Below are 16,482 nucleotides of genomic sequence, written 5' to 3' on the forward strand. Positions count from 1 at the left end.
TGTCCCAAACTTGGGGGGGGGGGGGGGGGGGAAATGATTTTAAATAAATTACAGGGGCTTGGCATCCCCACAAGAACACCATCACCAATATCCCTATGTGATTTTTCCTCCTGTGCAGTTTGCCAATAGTCTCGCCCCTCTTTCACACCTGCCCCCCCCACATCTCTCTGCCTTCATCACCTTTCCCCACACTCGCCTCTTTCCCTCCTCTCACCCATTCATTCCCTTCCCTCACCTCCCACTCCTTTCTCTAATTCTCACACCCCCTCTCCTTTCTTGCCTCCACATTCCCCCTCTGGCCTTACCTGCCCCCCCCTTCCCTATCCTTGCCTCTCACCATCTCCACCTTGTCCCCATTCCCATCTTGGCCTCACCACCCTCTCTTTCTGTCCTGCTCCCATTTTCTCTCTGCCTCTTCTATTCTCTACATAGTACCAGTATCTCCCTACCTGATCCCCTCTGTTTGTGTCCCTTTCCCATGGTGCTCAACATCCTCTCTTGCCCTCCAACTCCCCTTATTCCCCCTTTGCCCCCACACCTATCCCACAGTGCTAATCTCTCTCTCACTCCTTCCCCAGGAGGCTAATCCTCAGTTACTACCCTGTAAAGAAAGTGTCTTCCCTAATCTTGCCTCTTGTGCTGGTCTTCAATTCTCTGTCTCCATTTCCCAGCAAGGTGAAGTGGAGCGATCAGCAGCTTCGAGTCTTAGATTGAGGAAGAGTTCTGCAGGAACAGTAGTTTCAGGGGTCGGGCAGTATGGTGGAAGAAGTCCCCCCCCCATGTGACTCATGCACTTTTGGGTTCTGACAGTAGCAACAGTAACCTTCAGGCCAGGGTTGCCAGGTAATCATGAAAAAACAAGCATTATTTGCCAAAAGAACAAGCCCAAAACATATTAGATTAAAACTACTGTTATTAGAAGGTATTTATGCACAGAAAACACCTAAAAATACATTTGTGAGTGTGGCTTGCAATAGTATTTAACCCTTTAAAATGTTGGCAGATTTTTGTGGATTACATGACATTACACAGTTTGTTCCAGACAGTATGCGCTATAAGTACATTTTCAAACTCACAATTCATTATTCAGTAATGGCTTCTATCTAGCCACCCTTCCATGCAGGCCAGTTGTTCAGTTGACTGGTGCACCACCATTCCAGTCTCAACCACTGACCTCTGTAGCTCTTTCAAAGTGAAAAATAAAATCCAGCCCCTTATATTCATTCCCCCTCCCCACCCCCTACACACTTATTCCCCTCCCACCACAAACTCATTCCCCCTCCCACCACACTCATTTCTCCCCCTCCAGGTACCTCTTCTTTTTGATTGTTGCCAGTTGAGTGCTTCACTCCCTTCAGTGCTCAAGCCTGCTGTGCTGCATAAAATCTTCCTTGGTCACCAGATGCAGTTGCTTGCTGTCAAGGCCTGGCTGCCCACGTGGTCCTCTGACAGTGGACAGGCCTCATCGGCAGCAGCAGCCAATCACAGGGACAACTGGGCTTAAGTCCCACCCACCAAGCCCCAAAAAAGCAATTGACAGGAAAAAATGCCCAATATTAAGTAACCTGTGAATTGAAAAAAAAAAAAGTGAATTGCTAGAAAAAAAAAGCCCAAACTCACAGGAAATAAGCGAGGTTGGCAACACTGCTTCAGACTGTGCCTGCTTTTTTTATTCTTGCCACCTCTGATTGGCTGCTGCCTTCTCATTGATAAGTCATCACTCTGCGACTGCTGGCTAGACTGCCTGCAGCAAAGTAAAAAGGTTCCAGCAACAAAAAGAGTTGCGAGCAATCTGCCACTCAGTTACTGAGCTTAAAACTAGCCCAACCTGCCCAAAATAATGTTTCCCGTATAACAGGAAAAAAAAAAATAGCCCAATTGGGTGAGAAATAGCCCAGTCTGGCAACACTACCTGAGAGAAGCCCTGTGCTAGACAAAAGGTTAAAAGCAATTTAAATCCAATTTTCAGTCACAAATTTCCATGGGTAATGCTGGTTGTCAGGGTGTTCTGTGTGCAAGGTAGCTGTCTCAGGAATTTTGCCGGTGATATTTTGGCTTTTCATTTGATGGATCTCTATGAAGCGAAATGCTGCAACAAACATGGGGAATTTGGGGTGTTATGGTATTAGTTTGCTCCAATTGTATTAATTAAATGTCCAAAAGGACGTCATATAGTTCTTTCCCTCATGTAGGAATTGTTAATCTTTTAACTTGTGGTAGATGTCAGATTTTTACCAGAGAACAGAACAATATGACAGCTGAAGGGATCTCTAATATTTTGGCTAGAAGGATATTTCAGAAGCAGTTGTACTGTGTAACAAGATGAAAAGAGGCAAATTAAAGAAGTATTGACCTAGTGACACTATAGGCCATAAGATAATTGGGTTGGTGCCAACAGCTTGGTGGTGTCCAATATTGTCCAGCAAGGTCATTGAGACCTAGGTGGCCCTATGTTTTTAATAGCTGTTTAGATTATTAGAAAGCTTGGAGGTAAAAGATTGGATGGAAGGGGTCTGGATATTGGACTAAGTACAGAATCTTGTATGCTTATTTTCATAGGATGATAGAAAACCGATGAGGAAAAAAAAGTCTATTTTATTAAATTTATATTACACCAATCCACAGTACTAGGAGGATCACATGAATACATAAAAATTGTATATTCTACAGACGGTTAAGCTTCTGTAATTGGCAGCTGGGATATATCCTTGTAGTGTGGGCAGGCTGGATGCACCAATGGGTCTTTCCTTATCATAGAAAAACAGAACGTGATGGCAGTTAAGACCACACGGCCATCCAGTTTGTCCATCCATAATGTACTGTGCAGAAAACCTGTCTTTTTTTCTTCTTATTCCCTCCTTCTGTCTCAGGTTTACCATTCCTTCATTTAGTTTGTATGAAATGTGAAAACATATACCACAACAAAAAAAATGATATAAACTAAATATGTAAATATTTTCTTAAAATTTAACCATTTAAACAACTTATATTTAAATGGTTATCCATTGAAATAAGACTGAAGGTAGCTACATTAGTCTCCCTCCTTACATGTGCCAAAATGCATGCATGCATGCTCCTCAGATTGGCCAATAGGAGTCTAACCTGCTAGGTGGATGGGGTTAGTACTGTATGGAGATCTATCAGGAATTTTGTCATGGTGCCAGCCGGGAGGAAGCACTAAAGTGAGCTGCAGTGATAGGCTGCAGCTGAGGGAGCAAGTGACAGCTTTGAGGGGGAGGGCATTTGAAAGGTGGGTGATTGAGAAGGGAGGTGGAGCAAGAGAGAGAGATCATGGGAGTCCCTTCTCCCATGCTCTTCACCTTTGGTGGGGAGGGGGAGCATGAGAGAGCTATCAGCTACTGGCTTATAAGTTTTTGGGTTGGTTTCTAGATTGGATGAAAATTTGACATGGCCTGGTTTAACATTTTACATCCCTAGTATAAACAAGAGGAAAGTTGTCCTTAATTGATTCTGCTCAGTATTCATTGCAGTTGAACATGTGCTTCTATTGTAGGATGTGATTTAAAGGGTTTACTTTGCTCATTGCTACATATAGGAACATTTGGAAAGGGAAATGTATGCATAATTACTATACTTTATTTTCTTTGGTTTTATTATGAAATGTGATTTGGACTGCTATTTTATTGTTGTTAACTGCCTTGATCAGCGTGCTATTAGTGCAGTTAAAAGATTTGAGAAATAAAATACTTCATGGACCAGCGTGAGGGAAGGAGGTAGGAAAAATAGGTATAGAAAGAGAGTGATGTTTAGTACTAGAGATCAAACAAAAGAGATGAGGTAATATATTCTCATATCTCATAAACTATGAAAGACAAGGCTGGAAAAGCTTGGCTCAGGAGAAGCTGCTGTCCTGGGCCAGAGGAAGACTCTCTCTTTGGTGGACTTGGGCCAGGTGGAGCTACCGCAGTCTGGAGCTATTCCTTGTCCCATGGATGAGAAGCTGAAGGGAGGCGATGGAAGATAGGGTTGGGAGGGAGGAAGGTAGGGACAAAAAAAATCCCAAAATGAGAAAAAATTCCAAACAACAAAGAGTCGACATAAAGGAGCAAAATTAACCCCCTCCCTCCCCACAAAATAAAAAAAAAAGAAGCAAAGAAAGCAGAAAAACAGATTTTTGATTTATATTCCTCTTTTTGTGACTGGTCAGCCATTTCAAAACAGATTATTTCCTTTTCCTCATGCTAGACTAGTCCATTACACTTGGGATTTACCTGCTGCCAGAGACAGAGGGTAACCTCCTCCTTAAAGACCTCATTCTCTGCTGTAAGAGGGGAGTGACCATAGGCCCTTGCCAGGAGTCTATCTCCTGCAGCTGCAGACAAGTGTTGACGGATTTCTCAAGTCCTCCAAGAGCCAGAGTATGGCCCTGACCTGATTGAGCCTTTAGCTCCTGGGTCAATGGTCACTAGAAGCCATTTTACCCAGTAGAGCTTTCTCCCAGATGGAATCTTGGTGGTAGGCACGTATGGGTCCCTATCTTCTTTGGGATGAGGATCCCAACTCGTTAGGGAGTAGAGAATTCTTGAGGACCAGGCTCTTTAAAAAAAAACAAAAACAAAAAAAGCCGGACACTGCAGAAGGTTAGCTGATGGACAATCAGGGCCTAGTGCGCCACTGAGCTCCCAGGAGGGAGCAGCAATGCTCTTCAAAGGAGAAGAATTCCTCAATAGTAAGACTGTTCAGAAAGGAGGAGCTTTAAGCCTTCATAATTAGCGTACAGCTTACCTTGAAGATTTCAAGTGACCTGGAGGAAGGTGTCCCCACCCTGCAGGGGGAATAAGGAAGCCATCAAAGACCTTTACTTTACATGAAGCCCTAATGTGGGTGGTACTGGCAGCAGGGATTCCCCTTAGGGGAGCCTCAGAGAGGCAGGGTGATGGGAAACTTGTACCCTCTCTCTGCAGAAGAAAAGAACACGTTGTTAAGGATTAAAGAGGTGGATGCGCTGGTATTGATACCGGCCCGTAGAGCTACTATCCATGTAGAGGGAGGTACAGCTTTAAAAGACTGTCTCGGGTCAGGCAGACTGGGCTGGGATTTCCCCCAGCAGGAGTAGGGCCAGACTCCTGGTGCATGGCTAGATGGATCTTCTGCCTGTAGCAGCTACCTCCCCCGCAGGTTGAGCCCTTGGGTTCTGATGGCCGGCAGGATTTAACTGGAGCTGGAACCAGGCACAGGCCGGATGTAAGGCTGGTACTGAGGACCGACAAGAGCAGGATACAGGCAGACCTGGAGGCATGGACTTGTAACCAAGGGCAAGGCTGGGGCTGGAAACAAGGCCTGGAACAGGAGACAATGCTGGGACTGAAGACAGGCAAACAAGGGTTTGAAGTGAGGGCAAGGTCTGGACTGGAAAAGGGAATGGACTGGGTAGGACAAGAACTGGACAAGACTAAACAATGATTGGACAGGACTACAACAAGCAACAATAAACAAGGCCTAAACAGGGTACAAGGCTGTGCTAGATGAATCTAGAAGGCCCAAAATTCGCAAGGCAGGAAATCCCAAGAGGCTACAGAGCAAGGCAGGCAAGGACGGCCAGGTCAAGGAGCCAAGGTGACTCGATGAAGAGGTAAGGGCAGAATGGACAAGCTGGGTTAAGTAGGGCTGGAGACACTGCCTCATGGGAACAGCAAGAAGGAGGCTGTGAGCGAGGCTTGCTGATGACCTTTGCTGGTGCAGGGTGCTGTGTAGCAGGCAGAATCATGACAAAAGATCCTCAGGACAGGAAGATTAATACAGGCTGCCTTTACAGGGGCTATGGTGATCTAGGCCTCAATTTGTGGAGGCTATGTAGCTTGGGCAGGCTTGCTCTGGGTACAGCATTTGATTGAACGTCAAGAGACTGGACCCCTAGAGTCAGCAATAGCCTTTTTGGCAGATACGATGTATGACCTGATTAGACTAGCCTGTATATCAGGGATGGTAGACCAGAAGGCTCCATAATTGAGCAGTGGATTCAGCATCCAAATCTCAGCTCCCCTTTAGTGGGAGGACTACTGTTCGAGAAGACTTGGAAAAGTTGATAAAATATTTGAATGAAACCAAGTTCTAAAGGCTCCCAGAGGATAAAAGCTGGTTGAGTTCACGAGGGCAACATTTCAGGTACCAACTCAAGGATAAACCATCAAGATTGGCAGCCTCATGTGCATCATGAAGTATTCTAGCCCATGCATGAGACCACGGTCATACCTGCCTGCATTCATAGGTAGCAGCTACCCTCCACCCTGATATCCAGCAGGCTCCTCCATTTGTAATACCCAGTAGGCAGATGTCTATCACAATAATATGTAGAGTGGACCCAGATTGTGTTGGACAGTAGATCCTGGGTATAATTTTAAGGGAATATCTGCTTGAATGTCTTCCCAGTGCTGAGTATATTTGACTTTCTCTTGCACATCACAAATCAAAAGCGATGCAGTAAAGGCAACCCTGCATAGGTTACAGGACTTGGAGTCTATAGTTTCTCGCTTCAGGAGTTACTGCAAGGAACGCATTCAGTTTATTAGATAATGCAAAGAAGGATGGTACCTTTCGTCCCATCTTAGATCAAAAAGGGCAAACAGGTGTTTGAGGGTTTCCCATTTGAGAATGCAGATTTTCCCACTGCCGCCATGAACGAGCGGAGAGAGTTTCTGGCAGAGGGCTATCTCCATATCCCTATCAGACTTTCTTTCCAAGATCTGCATTGCCCTGCAATGATCCTGGAGACCTTCACCAAGATCATAGTGGTTCACCCCTATTTGGACATTCAGTTTATTGGAGCAAAACCCACCCAAGGGAACCTGCATTTTTCAGCCACTGTGGTCCAGCTCTTAGGTTCGGTCTGGTCGTGAACAATGCAGAGAGTAACTTGGACTCCTCTCAGTTATTAGAATTCTTAGGCATACTCTGTGATACAAGGGAAGGACATATATCCCTACAACTCAAGTTGCCAAAATAATGGAGCAGGTGAGTGGATTTTGCATCCTATGGTCACCCAAGGTATTGGACAACCACCATAGATGTAGTCCCCTGGGCCAGGGCACACATATGCCAGTTGTAACAGTCACTGCAAGCCCGCTAGGCTCCAGCCACCCACAACTATGACAGTCACCTATGAGTCTCTGGGCGGCGGGCAAGAATCTGGGCTGAAGGCTAGATCCATTTAACTTCACAAAGGGGTAGACCTGGAACCCCCCGATTGGGTTGTACTAACTACAGATGCTAGTGCGGTTGGGTTGGGAGCACATTGTCAGGGCCATGTGGCCCAAGTAAGTTGGTTGGAAGAGGAAGCTCTATGGTCTGTAAACAGATTGAAGGTAAAGGCCATCATATTGGCACTTCAGACCTTCTTGCCAAGAATAAAGGAGTTGTCAGAGTCATCTCAGACAGCAGCTTGGGGTGGCATACGTAAAAATCAAGGGGCACTCACAGCCCTAGGCTTGCAGAGGAAGTGAGCAGGATAAACACTTTGGCAGAGAAGAACCTTTCCCAGTTGTCAGCTTCTCATGTCACAGTAAAGAAAAATGTGCAAATAGACTCTCTCAGCAGGAATAGACTGGATCTGAGAGCGTGGAAGCTCAGCTAAGCGGTTTTCCAAATGATGATGGAACAATGGGGGCCATCGGCTATGGTTTTTTTTTTGAAATTGGAATTTTATTGAAATTCAAGTAACAATAGTCACAAAAACAAGCGAAAATTCAGGTCATATACAGGATGAAAAAGAACAATCGCTATACAAGTCAGAAACAAATGAAATCAGTACACATCAAAACAACGCACAAGTCTAACATTGGTGAACAAGCGGGAAATCATATAGATTTACACCAGAATATTGCCCCTGTTGTAATCAATCCGCTATTTATGTTATGTGAGAATTTTCGAAACAAGGCATAAACAATTCGTAAATTTTCTCCCCAGTCCCCCCCATTCCCTCCCCCCCCCCAGCCCCATAGCCCATCGCATAACTGTGACAAAAGGGTGAAATAAAGGAAAAGGAACAACCTAGCCAGGAGTCCTAAATAATCAGCAGAGAGATATGCATACAGCGACTTATCAGTCTTGACCAAGAAGGCAAGCGTGAACGCCTTCTCAGGCCAGCAACCCCTGAACATTCGAGGCTAACAGTACAGAAAGCGTGGAAAGCACTCAGGCCCAATAAGAACAAGTATCCACTCACCAACTGCATTTTCTACATCCCCCTATCACCCCCCGCACATCCCATAACTGAAGGCTTGTTCCCAAATTAGGCAAAGGAGTTTATATACTTGGCGCTTGGTAGAGGTTCCAGGTTTTGTTATATGAGGCTACCCGATTATGTAAAAGCGCAGTCAAATAATCAAGCCTTTTAAACCTGTTGACTCTACCGGTCACTTCCCCCATGGTAGGAATGTGTTTTGATTTCCAATGCTGAGCAATTGACAACCTGGCCGCCATCAATATATACAGACATAGCCTTTGTTGCGAAGAATCCAGGCCCTCGATAGGAGCATTTAACAACGCCATTTTAGGGGTTAAGGTAACTGCAGTCTCCAGGAGCTTATTTAGCCAATCATTTATCCCCTGCCAAAAATGTACTATGGGTTCGCAGTGCCACCAAATATGTATATAAGAGCCTGCCTGGCCACAGCGACGCCAGCAATCGGGGGAGATAGAAGGGTATATTGTGTGCAACCTAATGGGGCACAGGTGCCAACGGTATAGCATCTTGTAATTATGCTCCTGCAGCCCAGCAGAAACCAGGTTTCTACTAGCTCTCATGAAGACAATGCTTCGTAGAGAGTCGGGTATGGCTTCCCCGAGCTCAGCTTCCCACTGATCAAAATGAGGCAACCTTGGGGCTTCACAAAAGGTCATCAAAGAGTATAACCTTGATACCACCTTTGTCAGAGAGTCCGCTCTAGCACAATAAATTTCAAGCAGGGATCGGGATTCCCGGAGCCTGCGTGCCTTGAGGAGGGATTGAATGAAGTGCCTAAGTTGCGCATAGGACAGATAATCATGTTTAGGTAAATGGAAGCTATCCTCTAGTTGAGTAAGTGCCAACAAATCACCCCCCAGAAATAATTGGCCTATAGTGCTAATACCAGCGGCTCTCCACTTCCCCAGGGCCGGGGAAAGGTACCCAGCTACAAACTCAGTATTATGAAAAAGGGCAGTTTGGTAAAAATAGTCATAAGATCCAGCTATCCTGCATTTCCATTTTTTCCATAAAGCAAGGGTATTCCTAAGGGACCAAGGCAGGCAAGAAACCTGTAGCCAAGTAATCCTAGGTTGCCAAGCTAGCGCCCCCACAGGCATGGATCCAATCAGAAGCTGGGCAGCCTCCACCCATTGCTTAGTTGTCTGAGTTCTGGCCAAGTCTATAATCGCTTTAAGTTGGGCGGCTACATAGTAAGCCTCCAAATCTGGCACCCCCAGACCACCCTGTTTTTTGTGCAGGTATAGTACCCGCCGTGCTACCCTTGGTGGGCGCCGGCGCCATATGAAATCAAAGATTTTCTTTTGAGTCTTACGTAAGAAGGGTATTGGCAATATGATAGGCAGGACCGTGAAAAAGTAAAGGAATCTTGGTAGAACGTTCATTTTTATGATAGCGATCCTCCCCAGCCAAGAAAACGTACCCTTGTACCACGTATCAAGATCCCTGTCTATTTTTTTGGATAGGGGCACATAATTAAGGTCAAAAAGATCTTTCACATTGGCGTTTAAATGAACCCCCAAGTATTTCAGAGCCTTTTTTGCCCACCGAAACGGAAATTTAGAGGAGATGTCTTGGACTTCAGAGGGAGGTAGGTTAATATTTAACAACTCGGATTTTTCGAAGTTGACTTTGAATCCCGACACACTGCTATACTGATTAAGCTCCCGTTCCACACCCATCAAAGAATGACAAGGACTAGTGAGCGTAAGCATGATGTCGTCTGCGAATAGAGACAACTTAAAGTGGCGATCCTTCAGAGGAACCCCTTGTATGCTGTTCGACATCCTAATTCTAGCTGTAAAGGGCTCTAAAAAAAGAGCGAATAAAAGGGGAGAAAGAGGGCACCCCTGCCGCGTTCCCCTCCCTATCACAAAACTCTTCCCATAGCCCCCATTAACCTTAACCATGGCTCGAGGAGAGTGGTACAACCGGGAAAGCCACTGCAAGAAAAACGGACCGAAATTCATTTTGGACAAGGTCGAAAACAAAAAGGGCCAATGGACCATGTCGAATGCTTTTTCAGCATCGATAGATAGTAACACAGTCGGAATACCTTCCTTTTTCACCCACCAAATCAGGTCCAGAATTTTCCGCACGTTATCTGCTGCCATTCTCTGTGGCACAAACCCCACCTGATCTGAGTGCACCAGACCAGGTAGGACCTTATTTAGTCTCAAGGCCAGTATACGAGCCAGGAGCTTTAAATCCTGATTAATGAGGGAAATCGGCCTGTAGGAGCTACATAACGACGGGTCCCTCCCCGGTTTAGGCAAGACAGTTATTCCAGCCGTGTTGGCTTGAGCTAAAAAATATTCCCCTGCCCGGAGAGCATTAAAGAACTCCCTTAAGAGAGGTGTCAAGCATTCCGACAACGTTTTGTAATATTCACCTGATAGACCATCAAGGCCCGGGGATTTGTTATTTTTTAGTGCCTGAATAGCCTTGGAGACTTCAGCCTCAGTGATTGGGTCATCCAGCATTTCCTGCTGTTCAGGAGTGAGCTGGGGAATGTCCATCGTTTGCAAGTATTCTTGAATGTCCGGTTGGGCAATTTGAGAGTTTGAACTATAAAGCGAGGAATAAAAATCAGTGAAGCAGCTCCGTATTTCTATTGGATCAAGGGTTAGTTGACCATTAGAGTTTTTAATTTTGGGAATTACACTCTGAGCGACTTGCCTCTTAAGCTGCCTGGCTAAAAATTTACCTGCTTTATCCGTACCCTCATAAAATTTTTGCTTAGTTCTTTCCATTATATAAGCCAGTTGAGCGTCGTCCAAAACCTGAAGCTTGGATCGCGCATCTGAAAGCTCCCGGTAAACTGTGCGAGATTGGGTCTGAAAGTGAATGCTAGCTAGCCGCTCAATAGTGGAAAGAAGTAAGAGCCTTTCTCTTTCCCTCTCCTTTTTAACGGCTGTGGCTCTCGCTATACATTGTCCACGGATGACAGCTTTGGAACAGTCCCACAGACAACTAATAGACGTGGACGGTTGCCGATTTAATTGATAATATTCCAATAAGGAATGCTTGAGACTCTGTACAAAATCGGAGCTGCGCAAGAGAGAGACATTGAGTCTCCAGAATATTTGTCCTCCCTGTCCTACTCTGAGTGAAATCTCCATCCACACCAAGCCATGATCTGACCAGGTGCTGGGTTCAATCTCGCTTTTAATAATGCGCAGCAGTAAGCATGAGTCAATTAAAAAAAAAATCAATGCGGGAATAGGAATTATGGGGATGAGAAAAAAACGAATAGGAACGTGTGGAAGGATTACGGAGACGCCAGACATCTTTCAAAAGCCATTTCGTTATAATGGATTGAAGTGTCCGTCTGGCTTTTTGGCCAGTAATAGTACAGCTAGAAGACTGCTTTGTCGAATGGTCCTTAGCTGGGTCTATAGTGATGTTAAAGTCCCCGCCCCAAATCAAAAAACCCTCACAGTGCTCTTCAAGTAGAGCATGTATTCTAGAGAAAAATGAAGCCTGATCGCTATTAGGCGCATAAATGGATAATAACGTGTAAATATCTCCCCCTAATTTTAATTTAACTAAGACAAAACGCCCTTTATCATCATATACCTGCTCTAGCAGGTCAAATATGACTGTTGACGCAATTAGGATGCCAGTCCCCGTAAATTTACAGTCTTTCCCTGCCGCTGAATGAAAGACATGTGGAAACCCCTTTAGATGCAGTAAGTGAGCATGTCTTTGCCTCACATGTGTTTCCTGTAAAAAAACAATAGGTATACACAAACGAGACAATTCTTTTTGAAGCAGATACCGCTTTCTGAAAGTATTCAAGCCTTTAACATTCAATGACGCTATTTTCACAGACATATTAGCATTAAATAAAAAGCTCTAATAGTAATAGAATCGGCCTTGGCCACAGGCTGGAATATAAGAGGATGCAGCTCCCTCTTAAGGTAAGTAAGCTCAAAAGTAACCTGGAGGTCGTATCCTTGTATCTTGTGACCTTTAGCAGGGTCACTATTTATGCTAGGACTTTCCCCCTCCCACCCTCTCCTCCCCTTCCCGCCCTCCCCCCTCCCAAATGGATCCATAGAATTCCTATAACGGATCCCCATCTGTGGAGCCCGCCTATGAGTGCAAGAGAACCCCCCACCCGCCCCCCCCTCCCCCCGAATATCTGAAAAACATAATACAAGTATAATGTCAACACTCGAACCTGCCATTGAAATATGCTAACACTACATTACCACTACATTAACTTTAAATTGTAAATTGAGAACCCTTCATAACGTTACAATCATAAGACCTGAGAGCCCGCATCTTCAGCAGGAATCGCTGATGTGCAACGGGACCAAATTGTAAAACAAATTTTAGAGACGCCGCACTCGTTCAGCCCTGGTCTGATAGGGTGCCAAAGTCCTTCTCTCCGCGAAAGTTCGGACGCCGTTTCTTGCTGCGATCAATTTTCTGCCAAGTCGCAGGCTCCCGGCTTCGCATTCTGGCCGGTTTTGCCGAAGTCTCCGGTAGTTGAATCGGGATGCCTGCGTTCTTAAAGACAGACTCAGCGTCCGCCATGCTCTTCATTTTATAAGTCTGGCCGCCATGTTGGAATGTTAGTGCGAACGGAAAGTTCCACCTATAGCGAATGTCAGCCTGGCGTAAGGCTTCTGTCGCCGGGCGCAGCTCGAAACGTTTTTTAAGCGTGCTTGCCGCCAGGTCCTGATAGACCGCAACCTCCGTGTCATTCCATTTCCATTGTTTTTTGCGTCTAGCAATAGCCAGAATTTGCTCCTTTTGAGTGAAGCTGTTAAAATTTATGACAATGTCCCTGGCTTTATTGTCCCTCCGAGCTCCTAATGCGCGGTGCGCCCTCTCTATTGTGAGAGATATAGGGTCTGCCGCAGGAGCTATGGGGTCCTCCGATGTCGACTCCTTTTGCGTTAATAGAAAAAGGCAAAAGGCCTGGGCCACCGCCCTCGAATCTGCATTAGCCGCTGTCTCCGGTATTCCTCGCAGACGAATATTATATCGCCGCGATCTATTCTCAAGATCTTCCAATTTTTCTGAGATGGATTGAAGTTCAGCTTGGGTCTCATTATTGGCGGCAGATAAATCCTTTAAGGTGATATCCTGTCCTTCCAAGCGGATATCAAGCTCGTCCACTCTATGGCCCAGCGCCTGAAAGTCCTCCCGAAGGTCTGCAAAAGAGGCCAAAAGCTCATCCCGATTAGCTTTAATTTCAGAGCGGAGCTCCATGAACCACTCCCTCATAGTAGCCTTTGAAGGTAAGTCGGCAATGGATACAGGTGCTGCGGAGCTCATTTGTGGGGATAGGATCGGGGCCTCGCTCGTCAAGTCACGCTCCTCACCCTCTGCGCTTGCCATGCCTTCCTCCGGATCGAGGCCTGTCTTTTTTAATTCCGAGGCAGCACGCGTGAAGGAAAATTTTTGCAGGTCTTGTCTCCTTCTCGTCGTCATGAGGACCGCTTACTGATGTGCGTAGCGATATTTGTATCCCGGAAAAATGGCAGAAAATCGGCGGAATCGAGCGTTTTATTCAGGGGGAACTGGGAGCTAAAAGTTTAAGCGGCCATCTTGCCTCGTGGCGAACAGCGCCCCCCATCGGCTATGGTTTTAATGGTGACCCAAGTTAATGCCAAGGCAGCGAAAAGAGGCAGGGTCCACTGACCCAAGGACAGGCTCCTGTACATATTCCTGGCTTGGCCTTTCATAGGCATGATAGAAATTCACCCCTCAGAGCTGTTATTGGTAACACTGGATTGGCCAAGGAGGTTGTGATATATAGACTTAAAAAGCTTCTAGTGGGGTTGCTTTGGCAGGGTCCAATACCAATGGAAGACAGTCTTCATTTTTGTCTTATGGCCTGGCTCTTGAAAGGACACTATTGGGAAGCAAAAGTTACACTCAGATGGTAATGACAATCGTGCTTAAAGCTTGTAAGACTTCAATCTTGATAACCTACATTAGAGTTTGGAGGCTGTTCGAAGCTTACTACCTGGAAAATTGAATTTCCCCTTGGAGGGTAGACATCTCACAAATCCTATATTTCTTACAGAAGGGTTGAAGAAAGGCCTAATAACTTATTGAGGGTACAGATGGTGGCCATTTCTTGGTATAGAGACTGCATTAAGGATTGCAAGTTGGTTGAAAGACAGGAACAGAGAGTAGGATTAAATGGTCAGTTTTCACAGTGGAGTGCCTCAGGGATGTGTACTTGACCAGTGCGTTTTAATATATTTATAAATGATCTGGAAAGGGGTACAATGAGTGAGGTGATCAAATTTGCGGATGACAAAATTATGCAGAGTAGTTAAATCTCAGGTGGATTGTGATGAATTGAAGGAGGATATTGCAAGACTGGAAGATTGGGCTTCCAAGTGGCAGATAAAATTTAACGTGGACAAGTGCAAAATGATGCATATAGGGAAAAATAACCCATGCTGTAGTTACACAATGTTAGGTTCTATCTTAGGAGTTACCACAGGAAAGAGATTTAGGCGTCATAGTGGATAATACATTGAAATTGTCAGCCCAGTCTGCTGTGGAGATCAAAAAAGCAAATAGAATGTTAGGAATTATTAAGAAGGAAATGGAAAATAAGACAGAGGATGTCATAATGCTTCTGTATTGCTCCATGGTGAGACCACACCTTGAATACTTTGTGCAGTTCTGGTCATTGCATCTCAAAAAGGATATAGCTGCACTGGAGAGAGTGCAGAGAAGGGCGACTAAAATAAGGGGCATGGAAGATCATAGTGGTTCACCCCTATTTGAGGAAAGGCTAAAGAAGTTAGGGCTGTTCAGTTTGAAGAAGAGACGACTGAGGGTGGATATGATAGAAGTCTACAAAATCATGAAAGGACTTGAACAAGTTAATGTAAATCAGTTAATTACTATCTGACATAGAGTATAAAGCATTCAAGACTTGGAGGAACAAGGAGCTAAATATTGTAAAGGATTTTTATTTAGCAGGAGAAGATATGCAAAGTTTTTCACAAATTCAGACTAAATTTGATATTCTAAGTTCACACTTTTTTGCTTACTTACAGGCGCAGCATTCTTTGAAATCTTTAAACTGGGTTAGGGCAAGAATAAAATTGGAAAGAGATTTTGCATCCAGAATACAAGAAGTGCGTGAGGACAGGAATTCTATATCAGTGACATGTAATGTGCAAACAAAATTGTCAGAGACAAGGCATGGAGAAATGGGTGCAGAGACTACCATAAAGGATATACAAAAATATTTCACAGCTCTACATAAACTAAATATTGATGTCACCATGAAGGAAATGAAATCCAAAATAGTACATCACTTTTATAGGCCATGTTAAAAGGTACCTTATGGCATTACATGCTACAGCAAACTATAATAAATATCATTGAGCAAGGAAACAGTGCATACATTTTTGCTCTGTAGTGGCCTGGGAAATTTTTGGGATGAAGAATTGAAAAAGCTTCATGAGTGTATGGGGATACCCATTCCATTTAAGAGTGGTGACGTGAATGGTATAAAGAACTTTAAGAAAGGACAGAAGCTGTTTGTGTACTTGGCTCTACAGTCTGTTTGTAAATGTTTATTATTGAAGCAGAATCTCCAAGTTTAAGTATTTGATATGACAATGATTGAGTTAATGCAGTGTAGAATGTGACACTGTGGAAGGGCTTCTGTGACTTACAGAAAGAGGAAAATAAAAACGTTTGCTTGAAGTGAAGTATTCAGTGAAAGGCCTAGCTGCTAAAATGAGTGAGAGTAAAGATAACTGAGGTATTAAAGACACTGTAAGATGTGTATGGGTGCGAATGTCTGTATGTCTGTTGGACCATTGGATGATCAAGGGGTTAAAGGGGCACTGAGAGAAGATAAGGCCATTGCGGAAAGATTAAATGATTTCTTTGCTTCTGTGTTTACTAAAGAAGATGTTAAGAGATACCCATTCTGGAGAAGGTTTTCATGGGTGATGATTCAGATCAACTCAACCAAATCATGGTGAACCTGGAAGATTGATCACCTGGACTGGATGGTATACACCCCAGGGTTCAGAAAAAACTAAAAAATGACATTTTAGACCTGTTTCAATTAATTTGTAACATATCATTAAAATCATCCGATGTACTTGAAGATTGGAAGATGGCCAGTTGTAACCCAGTGCTGGGAAAAATTATCGAAACTGTTATAAAGTATAAAATCACAAAACATTTATAGACATGGTTTGATGGGACACAGCCAGGTGTGCATATTATCCTTTTTTCTAACATACATAACAATGTATGTATATGTATTATATATA

General features: G+C 44.4%; 1 protein-coding gene across 9 annotated transcripts in view; it reads left to right on the forward strand.

Annotated features, from left to right (window-relative positions):
• The window catches only part of MSANTD2 (Myb/SANT DNA binding domain containing 2), a 137,214-nt gene that overhangs the window by 1,452 nt on the left and 119,280 nt on the right, over positions 1–16,482 (forward strand). The gene's annotated exons all lie outside the window — the stretch shown is intronic.

Source organism: Rhinatrema bivittatum, chromosome 12 (genome assembly GCF_901001135.1).
Source record: "Rhinatrema bivittatum chromosome 12, aRhiBiv1.1, whole genome shotgun sequence".
NCBI classification, from domain to species: domain Eukaryota; kingdom Metazoa; phylum Chordata; class Amphibia; order Gymnophiona; family Rhinatrematidae; genus Rhinatrema; species Rhinatrema bivittatum.